This window comes from Cryptomeria japonica, chromosome 4 (genome assembly GCF_030272615.1).
Source record: "Cryptomeria japonica chromosome 4, Sugi_1.0, whole genome shotgun sequence".
Lineage (NCBI taxonomy): Eukaryota > Viridiplantae > Streptophyta > Pinopsida > Cupressales > Cupressaceae > Cryptomeria > Cryptomeria japonica.
The window spans coordinates 219,285,184-219,300,571 of NC_081408.1; positions in this window are offsets into that span (position 1 = coordinate 219,285,184).

Here is a 15,388-nt window from a genome sequence, read left to right on the forward strand (position 1 = left end):
TCTGCATTGGCATTGAGTGTTGTTACTAGATCATTGTAATACCTGTTGATCTCTAACCACCTCAATAGTTAGAAAATCCCTTAACAGGGTAGCCTTAACCGACTTGCTGTAAATCCTTTAACAGGGTAATTCAAAGCTATTGAGTTCGAAATCCTTTAGCTATTGAGTTCTTGAAATCTTCTAACAAGGTAACCTTTAATAGGGTTTAACCCTTAACCGGGTATTCTAGCCATCCCTTAACCAGGTGATCCCTAACAAGATCGGTTCCTAGCAGAACCTATTATAATGTCTCTAACCAGACAAGGCTCCTAATAGAGTGGACTTCTAAAGAGTTCAAAAACAACTTGTGGGTATTCATCCCCACTGTGGTTTTTCCCAGTTAGGTTTCCATGTGAAAAATATGTGTGTCATGTGTGATGCTTTTATCTTGTGATGCTTTCCTATTGTCTGTCAAGCATAAGATGGTTCTATGTTTTATGCCTGTCAATAAAACATGTTGAACTAGCTATTATTATGATCTGATTATAGATTACCTATTTATGCATAAGGGTGAAATGGTAGTGTAGTCTTGAGTTGAGTGAAAAGCTAAGTGAGTAACTGGTTAATTCTTTTCTCAGTCATTCTTAGCTTTACTAGTTGCACTCTATTCCAAACCGGTGTCACAGTTTGCCAGTCATTTGAAGTGTCTATTGTCAAACTAGTTTATGATTATATTTTTGTTTGCACTGATTCACCTCCCCCCCTCTTAGTACCGGATTAGTACTATCTGTTCATCATTGAGTTATCAATATCTTCCTAAATTCTTTTGAATGCAAGATGAATCGCTCTTGTTTCTCTGCTCAAGCTAGAAAAATTCTCTTTTGAAAATAGGTTGGTAAAAATGATGATGAAAGTCACTTTTAAATATACTCCTAGCTACCATAATAAATGCATCACTGTTAGGGCACAAACCCTAACTTTTCCTTTTACCACTTTGTTTCTTTTGTCGGTCAATAGGTAACCAATACCAATAAAGGCACTTTACCGATATACCCCAAGGGTTTGAAACATTTTTACCGATATGTTCCCTCTAATATTTTCAAAGCTCAGTTTGCCAGTTCAGGGGTCTCCACACTGGGTGCGAAAACTGGTACATCTTGTGGCTTCTCTTCAAATTTCTTTTTCCAAGTTTTATCCATATCTGCTTGAATGGTTTCAACATCAATCTTCCCTTCTGGGTTGAACGGTATGTCTCTTGATGAATTATTTCTCAGTCTCCATGCTCTGGCAATGTGTCCTAATTCGTTGCATTGATAGCATACCATACCAGGTGTTCTCCATGGTTTGGTGTTCACATTTCCATTCTTCCTTCTACCATGACAGATCAAACAGGTTTCTCTCCAACTATTTGCCACTCCATAACCATTTTACCAATGGTTATAGGTTCTATACTGGTTTGGGTTCTGGTTCATAGGAGGTTCTGGGACAAATCCTTTAGATCTTGGTGCATAACTTCCAAAGTTGTTCATAACTGACCTACACTCAAAATCTCTATAACCAAACTTGTTGCATGCATAACAGTGACCATTAAATCTACCAGTTCTAGCCATATTATTTTGCATGTAAGGAAAATTATTGTAGGCCTTTCTCCTAAATACATTGACAATGTGTCCTTCCTTATGACAATTGAAGCATACAGGTTTAAACTTTGTCTTACCTTTGCTCCTGTTGTTGTTCTTAGGTACCAGTTGCTCTTTTGGTACATTACTCTTGGCTCTAGAGGTTTCACCTTCCTCATATGTAGAGAAACCAAGTCCGATGGTATCCTTTGATGGCTTCACTAATTCCAACTTTTGTTCCAATTTAGCAGCACTCTAGTTGAACTTTGCAAGTATCTCCTTTGACTCACCACGTTCCTTGGAAAGAGGATCATTTGTTTCCATCAGGTTTCAATCTGAGAGATAGCAGCATTGAGTTATGCTTTTATTTCTTCTTCCTCTTCATTACCCTCTTGCAGATGAGCAATGATGGTATCAATCTCTTGTTTCAACCTAGAGATCTCATGCTCCTTGTCCTTCACTAAATCTTCAGCTTTTCTTCTATTTTCTAGCTCCTGGCTCATCCTAATAGTCAATCCTTCCAACTCCCTCCTTAGGTTAGTTTTGGATTCATTTAGTTTCCCCACTTCTTTGACTAGGGCCTCCATGTTTGCTTCATCAGAAGAGTTGTTTTCAGTAAATTCCATCAATTGCTTAGCAATTTCTCTTCTATTGGATAAAGAGGATTTATACTTGATCTTAAGTTCATCATAGGCTCTCTCAGACTCAGTAAAAAGGTGAGTAATTTCCCTCATGATGTATTCCCCCATATCTCCTTCCAAGTGGTTAGACTTATAGAAAGGTTGGCTCTGATACCAATTGATGAATACTAGCAGGGGGGGCAGGTGAATTAGTATGCCTAAAAACTTAGGCAAACTCTTAAACAATTTTCCAGCAAATCGATGTAGTAGTTTAAACACCAAACTGGTTTAAACATAAACAAGTCAAATAGCAAATAGAGCATTCACCCATAGAAGCACAATCACCAGAATACAAGATATTTTGATGTTGAAACCCAAATGGGAAAAACCACGGTGAGTAAAACTCACAAGTCAACTATCTGTAGAATCGTAACCAGACCAGTTAAGGCCTTACAATGTTCTTCACCAGAATAGATCCTGTTAACAATCTAGATCTCTGTTAGGAGACAAGTCTTGTTTAAGACTAGTCTATTAAAGGATTTCAGATCCACAACTGTGAACCACCTTGTTAGAGGATTTACAATAGGCTTCACTGGGCCTACCTGGTTAAGGGTTTCAAACTTGTCAAAGAGATTAGTAATCAACAAGTGAATGATCTAGAAAGTAGCATAGAATGCTTGATTAGATCCTTGACAGTTCTCTATTAATGCATTGTAGAATTAATTCAGTATTCTAACCTTTGCACTCACAATCTCTGTAGTGAGATACCCTTTTTGCCCAGACCTAATCTAATCTACAATACTCACACATATCAACACTTCAAAACTCTAGACATGATGTCCTCATATAGGAATCTAATTTCATGTCGGTCCAATAAGATTAGACTACAATTTCCTAGGTACAGTGCATCTAGACATATTTGGTAAGACAACACGAAAACAACCCTAAAGTGTTGGTGGATGATAACTCGTCACACTTTACAATTATACTGGTTTAGCACAGTATATTGATTACCGATAAACATAGACTAGTAAATTGGAACAAAGTGTTATGATAAAAAAGATTAACTGCTGCTAGGGGTCCTCGATCCACTTGAGGTCTTCATACCGCTTGATGTCTTCATACCACTTGATGTCTTCATACCGCTTGAGGTCTTTGGTCATGTTTTGACCAGTAAGCATCTTCTACAAAACACCGATAGTCTTCTATAAACAAAGAATATACATTCAATGACATATAATACCGGTGTGAAAAACACAACACATATTACCGGTGGAGAATAACTCATACATAAAATCAGTGTGTGTCCATCAATGACAATCACAACTTAAACATTATCAAAATACCAACACATTGATCTTAATAGTTTGTTGTCTGGCTCTGTAAAACCTGTCCTACGAAACAACACAAATGTCGTTTGGCCTTTGAAAATCTATTGTAAGAATATACATCATAGTTTGTAGATTATTGTCTAGAGTCTGCCCAGTTGTCGTACGAAATTAGGCAGCAACTCATACAAAAAAATATCTTTATCGTCTAGAAACAGCTACACTGTCGTCTAGCTCTGATAAATCTGTTGTACAAATTCCTAATCTTGTCAGTCAAAACTATCAAATTTGCCTAAATTATTCTATAGCGAGCATAAAACTGATCATCATAATACTAACCATAAACAATATTGATAGTGTACCCCTGCCATTGTGCTACACAATTTTGTTGATCATCTCTCAGCTAGTTAAATCAACTACTTATCAAACCTAAGTTAACTTAGATAATTTCTTATACATGATAGATCATTTCTGAAACCAGACCAGATCTTAGTTACTTCCCTCAATCACTACATTAAACAAACAACTAGCTGCAATTTGATCTTGACTTCTGCATCATATCCAACCCTTGGTCATATTAGTCATAAATGCTTGTTCAAACTAGAAGTTCTTGCAACAATACTGACAAAGGTAAAGGTACTAATACATTTGGACTAGATTTTCAACTGAGGTTTCCGACGGAGAAGGTATATTGTGGCCAAATTTGATTTTTTTTTGAAAAAATGCCCGCATTCATCGTAATTCCGATGGAAATTACCCATTTGGTTTCGACAAAGAAGGCATTAGCAATGAGAATTTTCTTTTTTTCAAAAAAGTGCTCGAGTTTTTCATAATTCCGATGACAACGACCATTACAAAATAAAAAAAGAGGCGGGGAATTCATTTGTGAATTGAAATCCCGCATAGGCGTTCGTGGCAACTTCAACCCCCAAGAACATCAAACCCACGTCGAAGGAAATCCCACGCAAGAGGTAGATTCAAATTGCCCTAGTTTTTAATTTCATGTTGCAAAAAATATACATGTGGTGGTTAATTGTCCTAGTTTAATCTCGTAAAACCATAGAATTGTGATTGAGGAGTGAGCATTCAATTTTGTATCAGCAATCCCTTCCTCCCGTATATGTGTGTGTTGATTGTTCACATAAGATCACATCTCTTTGCGGCATCGTATCAAATAGTTCACGAGCCTTGTCCATGTTTCCACATTTTGCATTCATGTCAAGCAGGGCAATTGCAAGTACAACACCTTACAAAATTCCTCTATCCATTATGCTTTCATGGATGTCCATACCATGTTCCAAAGCTCCCATTTTTGCACAAGTAGGGAGGATGATGTGCCTTCCAATTTCATTTGCTTGAAAGTGTCTAAAGCCTTTTTGACAAATCCATTTTGTGCATATCCAGCAATCATTGCAGTCGACGAGACAACATTTTTTTCTGGCATTCTATCAAATAGTTCACGTGCCTTGTCTATGCTTCCACATTTTGCATACATGTCTACCAAGGTAGTTACAACTACAACATCTAACAAAATCTCTCTATCCTTTATGCTTCGATGAATGTCCATACCCTGTTCCAAATCTCCCATTTTGGCATAGGTAGGGAGGATAGTAGCAATGGTCGTGGAATTTGGCTTTACACCTACCAATTGCATTTGCTTGAAAGTTTCTAAAGCCTTCTCAACAAATCCATTTTGTGTAGTTGCAACTACATCTGACAAAATTCCTCTATCTTTTATGCTTTGATGGATGTCCATACCCTGTTCCAAAGCTCCCGTTTTGGCATAGGCTGGGAGTAGGCTGGCAAACATAACTAAAGAAATGTAATGATCAGCTCCAAAGACAATAAACCACTACTAACAAAAACAAGAGTCTAAAATATGATAGGGTTAATAGTGTGAGTTGTCCTGAAATAAAATATTTTATTTTCAATTTCAACTAAAACATAATTACTCAGCCATTTAATGTTATTAATAAGTGTTTAATTTATGAAAGAGATAAATGGTTGGCCACAAGTACATGAGTTACTAAATGCACACAAATAAGTGAATTTGATATTCAAAACTATCTACAATGAATTCAAGTCTTGTCCATTAGTCATTTATGTTTGCAATAAGCATCTTTCTTAATCTTTATTCATAGTTATGTGCATATTTCACATTCTATAATTAGGATATCAATTGCTATGGCTGAACACTGGCATGATGTTTGTGTTGTGGTATAGATGTGTGGAAACATAATTATGGGATTGTTATATTATGAAAATGCATGATTGGCATACCTTCATTAAGGTAATTCATGTTCTTGTGTTTTTAGTATGTATTTAAGTACTGAGCGTACATGTACTTTTCATTATGTTAAAAAAAAATGAAAAGATAATTTTATAATTGTTGCAGTACGTTCTACCTCTATCTCTCCTAGACAACTTCGACAATAATGTCAAGAAAGTCATATATGATCTTGGAAAATACATAAGGTAAGTAGTGATATTTGTTTAGTTCATTGTATAAATATTATATTTGTGATTTGTTTTACTTCTTATGTAATATATTTTTTTGCGTCTTGAATACCTTGTAGGTGGTTGTCATGTAAAGAAATCCATAAAGATGATATAAAATATTGGAAGAGAAAAATTCCTCATTTAATGTGTGAAATGCAAAAGTGTCTACCTGTAGCTTTTTTCAATGCACAAGAACACTACCTCATACACCAAGTTGAGGAGATTGAATTGTGTGGACCTATACACACTAGGTCAATGTGGATGGTTGAGAGGCACTTGAAATTTTTGAAGGCTTTGGTTTGACAAAGAGCACATCCTGAGGGTTCTATGGTATACCAGACTATGGTGTACATTTATGAATATCTTCCTAAGTTTGCAGCAAAGATCCACATGGATCACATTTGGGATCCCAACACCGTTAACAAATTTGAAGGGGGGTACTTGACAGGGAAAGGTAGATTGAAGAAAGTGAGAGGTAATTATAAGATGTTATTGTAGTTAATTAATTCTTAATCTTCAAAATAAATCGATTGTAAGACGTCTATTTTTTTTTTGTACAGTTGGTCGAGAGTGGGATGCACTACATTTGTATATTGCAAACAATCTTGATTGGATGACAATATGGATTGAACATTGTCAACATTTTGGATGCATGTTAACATGGGAAGGTGTGGCTTCATTGGTTAAAGAAGCACATCATAATGGAGATTCCAATGTTACACAAAGGGAAATTGATTTAGCATATGGTTTAAGAGATAAATAGGTACGTATAAATTTATTAATCACCCATATGTTTATCAACTCACAATGCAATAAATTTTACATGTTTGACATATCGCAGGTCAAACACCACAATGCTATGTGTTGCAATGGTCATAAATTTCGCATAAAAAAGTTGGATGACACGAAGAAAAGTTGTGATTCTGGCATCACTGCAGTCTTTGAGGTGACAAACATTTCATCAAGAAATGACATTCATCCTCAACAGTCTCAAACTCGATACTATGGCATTTTGGATGATATACTTGAGTGTGACTTTAATTCCTTCAAATTAGTTTTGTTCATCATCAAATGGTACAGGCTGTGATTGAATAAAAATGATCTTGATAGAACTATTATTAAACATGATAATGGTTTTATAATGCTAAATATAAGGTCATTTGAACTAGTTGGGGATGAGCCCTATGTTCTTCCAAGCCAATGTGAGCAAGTATTTTACTCAGAGGTTCCACATAAACTAGGTTGGTCATTTGTTGTTAGACATGATCCAAGAGAAAGACCGATAAAGTATAATGTGATGGAAGAAGAAGATACCGAAGAAGAAGATACAGAAGAAGTAGAAGATGAAGTGGATGATGATCACGATCGACAGTTTCACAATGATGATGAAGAAGAACAAGAAGAAGAAGAAGAAGAAGAAGATGATGATGATGATGATGATGATGATGATGATGATGATGATGGTGATGATGGTGATGATGATGGCGAAGATGTTGATGATGATGATGATGACAACGACGATGAGGATGACGACGACGAAGATGATGATGATGATGATGATGATGATGATGATGATGATGATGATGATGATGATGATGATGGCGATGATGACCTTGATGTTCATGATGATGAGGAATGAAATGTATGAGGAATGCGATTAGTATATTATCTATTGAATATTGACTTCTTGATAGAATTTTTTTTACATAATTAATTCATTTTGTTTTGAATTCTAATGCCATTACATAATTAATTCATGATGCACCTTTTAATATGGAGATGGAGATAGGGGGTGTGACTATGTATGTGACAATTTTTAAACTATGTTTATTTATGGAAATTGGATTGTTTATTAGCTATGTGACTATTTATGTGACCATTTAGTTGAGAATCCCTACATAAAGTAAAGGTAAGGAATTACAAAATTTACAATGATTTTGATGACAACATCTTTTTATTATTTAATACTCTTTTTGTCTACAAATTTCATGTTGTTCATGTTGTGTATGATGTAATTTCGCTAACGTTTTTTATATTTTTTCTTTGTCACAGGCTGACATGGATCCATCACATATCACAGATAGAGATGTACCTTGCAACAGTTCTACCGAGCAGGTAAACCTCATTGTAATTGTAAAAATTAGGTAGAAGCAAATTGTTACATTATTATGTTCTTTTTTTTAGTGATTTATACTAATTTTGTAATTGTTAATGATATTCTTGACACAGACGGATGTTCAGGGAAAGAGAAAGGGAGTTGCAGTACCTGAGCACCTTTTTATGGATGTGGAATCATTAGGGTTAATCAATGATGACCTTGAAGATCCCACAGACCTTGTGAAATTCTTTAAAATGCCTCTTATAAAAATTAGAAAAGAGATTGTTGCTTTAGCAGCCGTGCATCCTACCACTGATGAGATATGATAGAGGGTGCAATTATTGTATAAGACAGCAGAAAACTTGCAAGTAAGCAGTAATGAAAGCTTTAATTATAACGAAAGTTCAATAATGGTTTATATTTTATTCTCTTTTTATGTCATTAACTAAAATATGTACGTATTGTTTTTACAGCAATTTATCTGCCCTCATGAAAGTCGTTCCTACGATCAGGGTGTTGCAAGATCGGGTGATGATGATTTTCTTGTATTATCACTTGCTTGGCTTATCACTCTGAGTACCCAAAACACATCATACTTGATACTGTCAATTTTCAAAATAAAGGTTCATCCTTGTTTACAATTCTTGCACTTTTCATATATTTAATGTTTGATATATTTAATGTATTATTCTTTAGGTGTTGTCAATGTTATTGTGCAAATGCCAATGCCACCTCATCAGAGGTCACCCTCACCTGTATTGCCGACTGCAATGTCGGCAACACGTAGCATGTAGACATCCTCTAGTGCATGTCATATTGGTCCACCCACTGTTGGTAGATCCCTCTTCTGGTCTATCTTCTGTCATGTGTTTATTTCCCTTCAAGTGTTCTTTCTTGAATTCTAATGCCATTTCATAGTGGATTCATTTTTTGTAGGAGGAGATGCACATGAGGATGTGCCACAGGCAACTACTGCTAATAACATAGCATCCTTTCCTGGATCTTCTCGTATTGCTAGTACGAGAACATTGCAGGCCACATTCGTGGTGAGCGATGAAGAAATGCTTCCCTTAAAGATACAAAAGCTTCCAGGTACTTTAAAATTATTATTATATATACTCTAATTGTAATTTACTTTATGATCACTCATTTTGGACTAATATTGATCCCATGAATTTTTTGTAGGCAATGATATTTTCTGTAAACATCTTAGTGACATTGCATTGCAGATATTTGGGCCCACCATACGTAAAAGGTGGTACATCATATGTGAACTAACCCTTATCCGCTTTTGATTTAATATCATTGCTAGAATACTTTTCCTTTGATCCATTTCTTGAAGTGTAATAAATGTAGCTTCAGTTCATTTCTGAATCTAATAGGTTTGTTTTTGCTTTAAAAGGTGGAATGACCAAGAAAAAAGGTTAAAAGATGAATTGACAAACCAAATGGTTGAGTGGTTTGGAAATGACACCTTTGACAAAACCAAGCTCCTTGAAAAAGTTGGCACATATCTAAAGTATGTGAGGGACCAATATAGGACCCATTTGGAGAGGAACCTAAAGTACGAGCATCACCCCATGATTCCAGAGAGGGAGTGGAAGGCCCTGACTTTGGATGCCAAGGAGAGAATTGAAAGGAAAAAAGGAAATACACCAGTAGACACTAGAAGAAGGTACGGGATACTATTAAGAATGTAATTATATACTAATTAATTACTCTTTATATTTATATAATCTAACATATTTCAAACTTTTTATAGACTGAGTGACATGTCAAAGGCAACCAAGATAAGGCAAGAAAAGCACGGGCAACACAAACTTGGCTCTGGTGGTTACATGAAACTTGCTGCATGAATTGTAAGTATCTCATGTAAACTCCCATATTGTCAAAAAATATTAATAAATTGCAAACCTTTTTTTTTTATCAAACAATGCAAGCAAAATTCACGGTACCAAGCAAAAATGCAGAGCTCTAAATTCAATAGAGCACCCTGTTGGCATATGGACACTCCAATGAGACATTGTATGTGATTGAAGGTTTTGTCATTGATGGCAACCTTGCAATCCTATGGCACCGGCAAGACATCATACTGGCAAAGCATTACATAGGCAAGATAGTGCACCGACATTAGCAAAACACATTCTACACTGGCACATCAGGACACCGGCACCGGCATCGGCACAGAAGAAAAGATGTATACTGGCACAGAGGCCGACAGGATTTTTGTTATGTAATATTTTGTTTATTATTGTAAGCCGATTTGGAAAATTGTAAAATGAGTCTTGTATATAAAGGAGATCATTGTAGACATTTGTAGGAGAAAAAGTAGGAGCATAAAGAAAATTATTAGGCAGACCTAATGTGTGAATTATAGGTCAAGGGTATATGTAAAGAATAGAGTAGGAACCGGTACTGAATCTGGAATTGAAGATGCTATTGTAAAGTAGTACAAGTCATTGGATTGGTATAATCCTTATTGTAAGTCAGTGTGACTTCCCATTGAGCAGTGAGCTCTAGGCAGTTGGCCTTCCTACATGTGCAGGCCCCTATTGTAAGTAATATTCTCTTATTGTCCAGTGAGTGAATATTGTGGGTCACAAATCCCATCGAGACTTTTCCCACACCGGGTTTCCTCATTAATATCTTGTGTTATGGTGTACTTTTCATGTGGATGTTCTTGATTCTGTTTATTGCATTATTTCTTGCATACCGGTACACTGTTATATTATGTTTTGCATGTCTTAAGTTAAGAAATTCTTATTACCAATCAGATACTAATTCACCCCCCCTCTCAATATTTGTGGGACCCCTAACATGCCCATAGAAGATGACAAGAGAATTACCTACCAGCAAGGCTACTCAGTCGTGGCTGATCGGCTATGAGAATTGAGTGGGCATACACAACATTTGAGTGCATCTGTCACATAGGTAAATATGGTAAATGGAAGTTGTTTCAAATTGAATACTTTACCAATAATCTAGTTGATGTTGAGTTCCAACATAAAGTGACTATATTTGTTTTAAATAAGCAAGCAATGATAACAATGTGCATGTCATTGAAATGCAACCTACTAATTGTGAAACACCACCTACACATGAAGGTCCAGATGTGCATCCCAGTAGTGGAGGTATTCATTTGCTATTCAAATTTATTTATTTAGCTATTAATACAATTAAACATCTTAATTTGTAACTAGAGTAGTAATTAATGTAACCTTTCTTGTTAATATTTTAGAGCATGTAGTCGGTGGTGAGCAAGTGGAGCATGATCTGGGTACACAACCTCAAGAACGTGATGTTCCCCACTCAGGTGAAGAGTGAAGAGGACCATGGTGTTCAACATGTTGAGGTTGAGGTTACACAAAATGATGTGGCCCCATCAAGTAAAGAGCACAACAATTATGTTCTCTAAATTAATGAAATACTTGTAACAATAATAATAATTTTTTTTTGAATTTAACCCATTTCTTTGTTATTGCAGAGGACCCCCCTTCACTTCAGTATCCTCATCCTTAGTATAGGACTAGGCATACATTGAGATCACGAGCAATTGGCAGAACATCTGCAGAGGGGGGAAATGATGAAGACATTGATGTTCCACTTAGTCTTTTCATAGCTTCAAAGAAAAAACAAAGAAAGAAATGATTGTAGTCTAACTTATTTGATAATGACTGATTTTTATGTGTTAGTGAATATAATTATGTGCTAATTAATGGTTATGGATGATATGTGTTAATTAATATTGATGAATGTTGTGTGTTAATTAATGTTAATAAATGTTATGTGTTAATGAACATTATGTGATATTAATGAATGAATGCTATATTTTATTAATGGTAGAAAGAATTAATGAATGAATGTTATAAGATTTTAACAGGGAATTTAGAGTGATGTTGGGGGGAGGGGGGAGGGGCCAAATGAGCTTCCACCTTCACATGATTGGCTCTATTAAGTAGAGAATATTAAACTATTCTCGAAACCAAGCGAAGCCCAACAAGGTAACACACTTTTCAATATTTCATTATCTTTCACAGTTAATCTTATTGAATAATGTATATTCAATCTTAATTGCAGGTTCCAACAGAGCCAACATGAACAACAACACCACGAGTTGCTGGGTATAATGAGCTCCCATATTGTCTTGTCTTTACACAAACAATATGAGTTGCTTCTAGTGTTGATATCCAAGGTGAGAATGCAAAAGTTATGAATATGCCTCATCCTTGTAAGTTTTTTTATTACAACTCCTAATTATTGAGACTAAACTTTTTGTTCTTGATGTTTTTCACTAGTTGTCATAACCTCTGACTTTGATGCTTGTGCCTTAATAGAACTAGATGTTTCTTGTATGCATACTTGGTCAAGGATTGCATTATGATGCTATAGGGCTACAAACTAAGATTATTTATTGTATTGAGTTGCACATTTGACATGAGTTGCCCTATGACTGCTATGCACATTTATGTATATACACTATTTCTAGTCTGTATATTGATATTAATTTTGAGAAAATATTATAAAACTCAGAGTATTTTCCATAAGACTAGAAAAAAGCTCAAATAAATTTCTACAACATTTTCTTACAATTACTTGTGATCATTTTTTAAGGAGTCCTGGTATCCATTTATAATAGTATGGATGCATACAAGCTTTGGACCCTTCAAAAGAAAGTTTGTTACAAACAACCGATCATTTTCAAGAAGTGGTTATAAGTCCTTTTCAGCATCTGTAGCTTCCTCTGCTTGTTGTTCTATTGCAACCTCCTGTAACTGCTCCCGAGCATCTTCTTTCTGTCCCATATACTTATCTTTCCACTCCTGATACACATTATCACTAGGCCAAGTAAAACTAGCAATCTTCTGTTTCATATCTTCTAGCCACTTCCAAGTGACTTGTACATGGCCAATCTTTGTTACTATGAAACCATAATGAGATTTAACTTTTTTCAATTTCCTCAATTGTTTGGACAAATAAGGATATGTCATTAGTACTAATAATCTGATTGATCCTTAGGGACAAATTGTGGTCCACCTCCTTTAACCAAGTCTTCTCTTCCTTTAGCTAGACAGGACCAATGAAACCTTCTAGAAACATTTCAAATTTATGATTTGAATATTCTTTCCTATAAAGTTGGGCTTTTCTTTTTATACCTGCTCCTTCCACTAAAAGAATATTCATCTCTTTTATAAACTCACATGTGGACCTTAGATTGTCATTCTCTTCTGCATCTGCATGGGAAGAACACATGAGCTCTAACTCCTTACCTCTAGGCACCCACTTATTCAGGATTGGTTCCAAAGTGGATTCTTCTTCTCTTAATTTGATCAAAATCTCAAGAATCCTCTTCATGTTTGCATACAATGTCTGAGCTTGTTTCAATTTTTCCAACTCATGTTGGACATTTTCAGGTAATTGGGAACTAGAAGGCATAGGAGAAGGGGGATATTCAATGATGGGACTAGTAGTTGGGGGTCTTGCTGGAGAGGAGGCTATCATGAGTGTAGAAGATTCACCGGGATGATATTGACTTGCCAGTTGACTTTGGAGTCTAGCAATTATGTTGTCTCTATTGGCTATTCCTTCTTTAGCATCATTGTAAGCTTTTAAAATAGTTTCCAACTTCAATTGGAGATTAGCCTTTTCTTATTCCTCTTTCTTTGTCACTGCAACACTGAATTTTGCAGTCTCTAGGATTGTGCTTGCAACTTCCACTACCCCTGTGTCTTGGACTCTTTTAACTATCATGCCTCCTAAGAGGCTAGAATCTGATGCATCCTTCCTTCTTTTGTTTTCATCCTTTTTTAAAGACCACATGACAAGAGAAACATTATATTTGCTGAATGCCACTCCTTCCATTGGCTTTGTTTCTTTCCTCACTACATCAAGCACTAAGGCATCAGGTATATCCCATTCAAGGAAAATAAACACACCAGCCTTTGCTACCATTTCTCTTCCTTTCTCAAGGGTGATTGCTTTGAACTCCTCCATCATTTCTTGCTTAACCTCTTCTTCTACCCGAGTTGTTTTTTTAAGAGGCTGTTCACTTTTCCTTTGTTCACATCTAGTCTTGAATTGATCAATATTTTGCTTCCATAGAAACTGTATAAAAGCTCCTGATGTGACAAAATTACTGTCAGCTAGGAATTATTCACTAGCTTTCTTAATAGTAAGGTCCATTTCTTGGCCCTTTAACTCACCATCAGTCAAATCCATTTCAGCATTAGATGGCTCTTCAGGCATCCCCTCTTGGGTCTCCTCATAGGTATAGGCAATCTCACCGAGACTCCCTAACTACAATAATTGTTCGGCCATAGCTTGTTCATCTCCAATGTGGATAAGAGACTGAGATGGAGAATATTGAGGCTCATCAGTTTCAATTTCCTTTCCCACTCTTTGCTTCTTAGGGGAATCCTGGATGTCAATGACATCTTCAATTTTCCTCTTCCCTTTTGAAGTGGAAGGCTCACCTGTCATTAGCATTATCACAGTGTACCTTGATCTTTTGTGCATTACATAGTCACCACATGGGATATCTCTAGCAAAGGCAGGCTTAGCCAATACCATCTTAGCCTTATCAAGCTCATTTTGCATTATGGACTCCCTCTTTTCTTTTAAGGTCTGCATGAGATCTTCAAAATAAAGAATCAGGAATTTTATTTTCTCCTCAAATGGATTGAAGCTAGAAAGGGGATCATAGCCAGTGTCAAATTGATGGATAAAATCAAGGGCTTTCTTATATGCCACCCACTTCTCCTTCCTTAGTTCTTTCTCATCTAAGTTGAATTCACTTCTAATCAGATCTTCTGGGAACTAAAGTTGATGTGGCCTACCTCTACACAATGCTCTTTTTCTGAACATGCCATTGAAAAAATCCTCGAGGTCTGCACATCTTGACACTACAGTAGACAACCTATATGGCTTAAAGAATTCTTCAAAAAATATCCTTCAACCCTTAGTGATCACAAAATGGTGAGCCATGGTAATAGTTGGCAAAATAGTCCCTTTACCTCTATTGGTTAGCTCTGCTTCTTGTACTCCCCCAATTTGTCTCAGGACTTCTGCAACCCCTATCTTCAATGGAACGCGATAGGATAGTAAAAAGGGGGTGCCTCTAAATCCAAACACTCTAAAAATAGTAGACACAGGGTACAAATATATTTATCCCCAATTGTGAATGATCTTGATATCCTCTGCAAACTCCTTTGGTCTGAGAAACTCCAAAAGAGCCTTAGGAATTCTAGG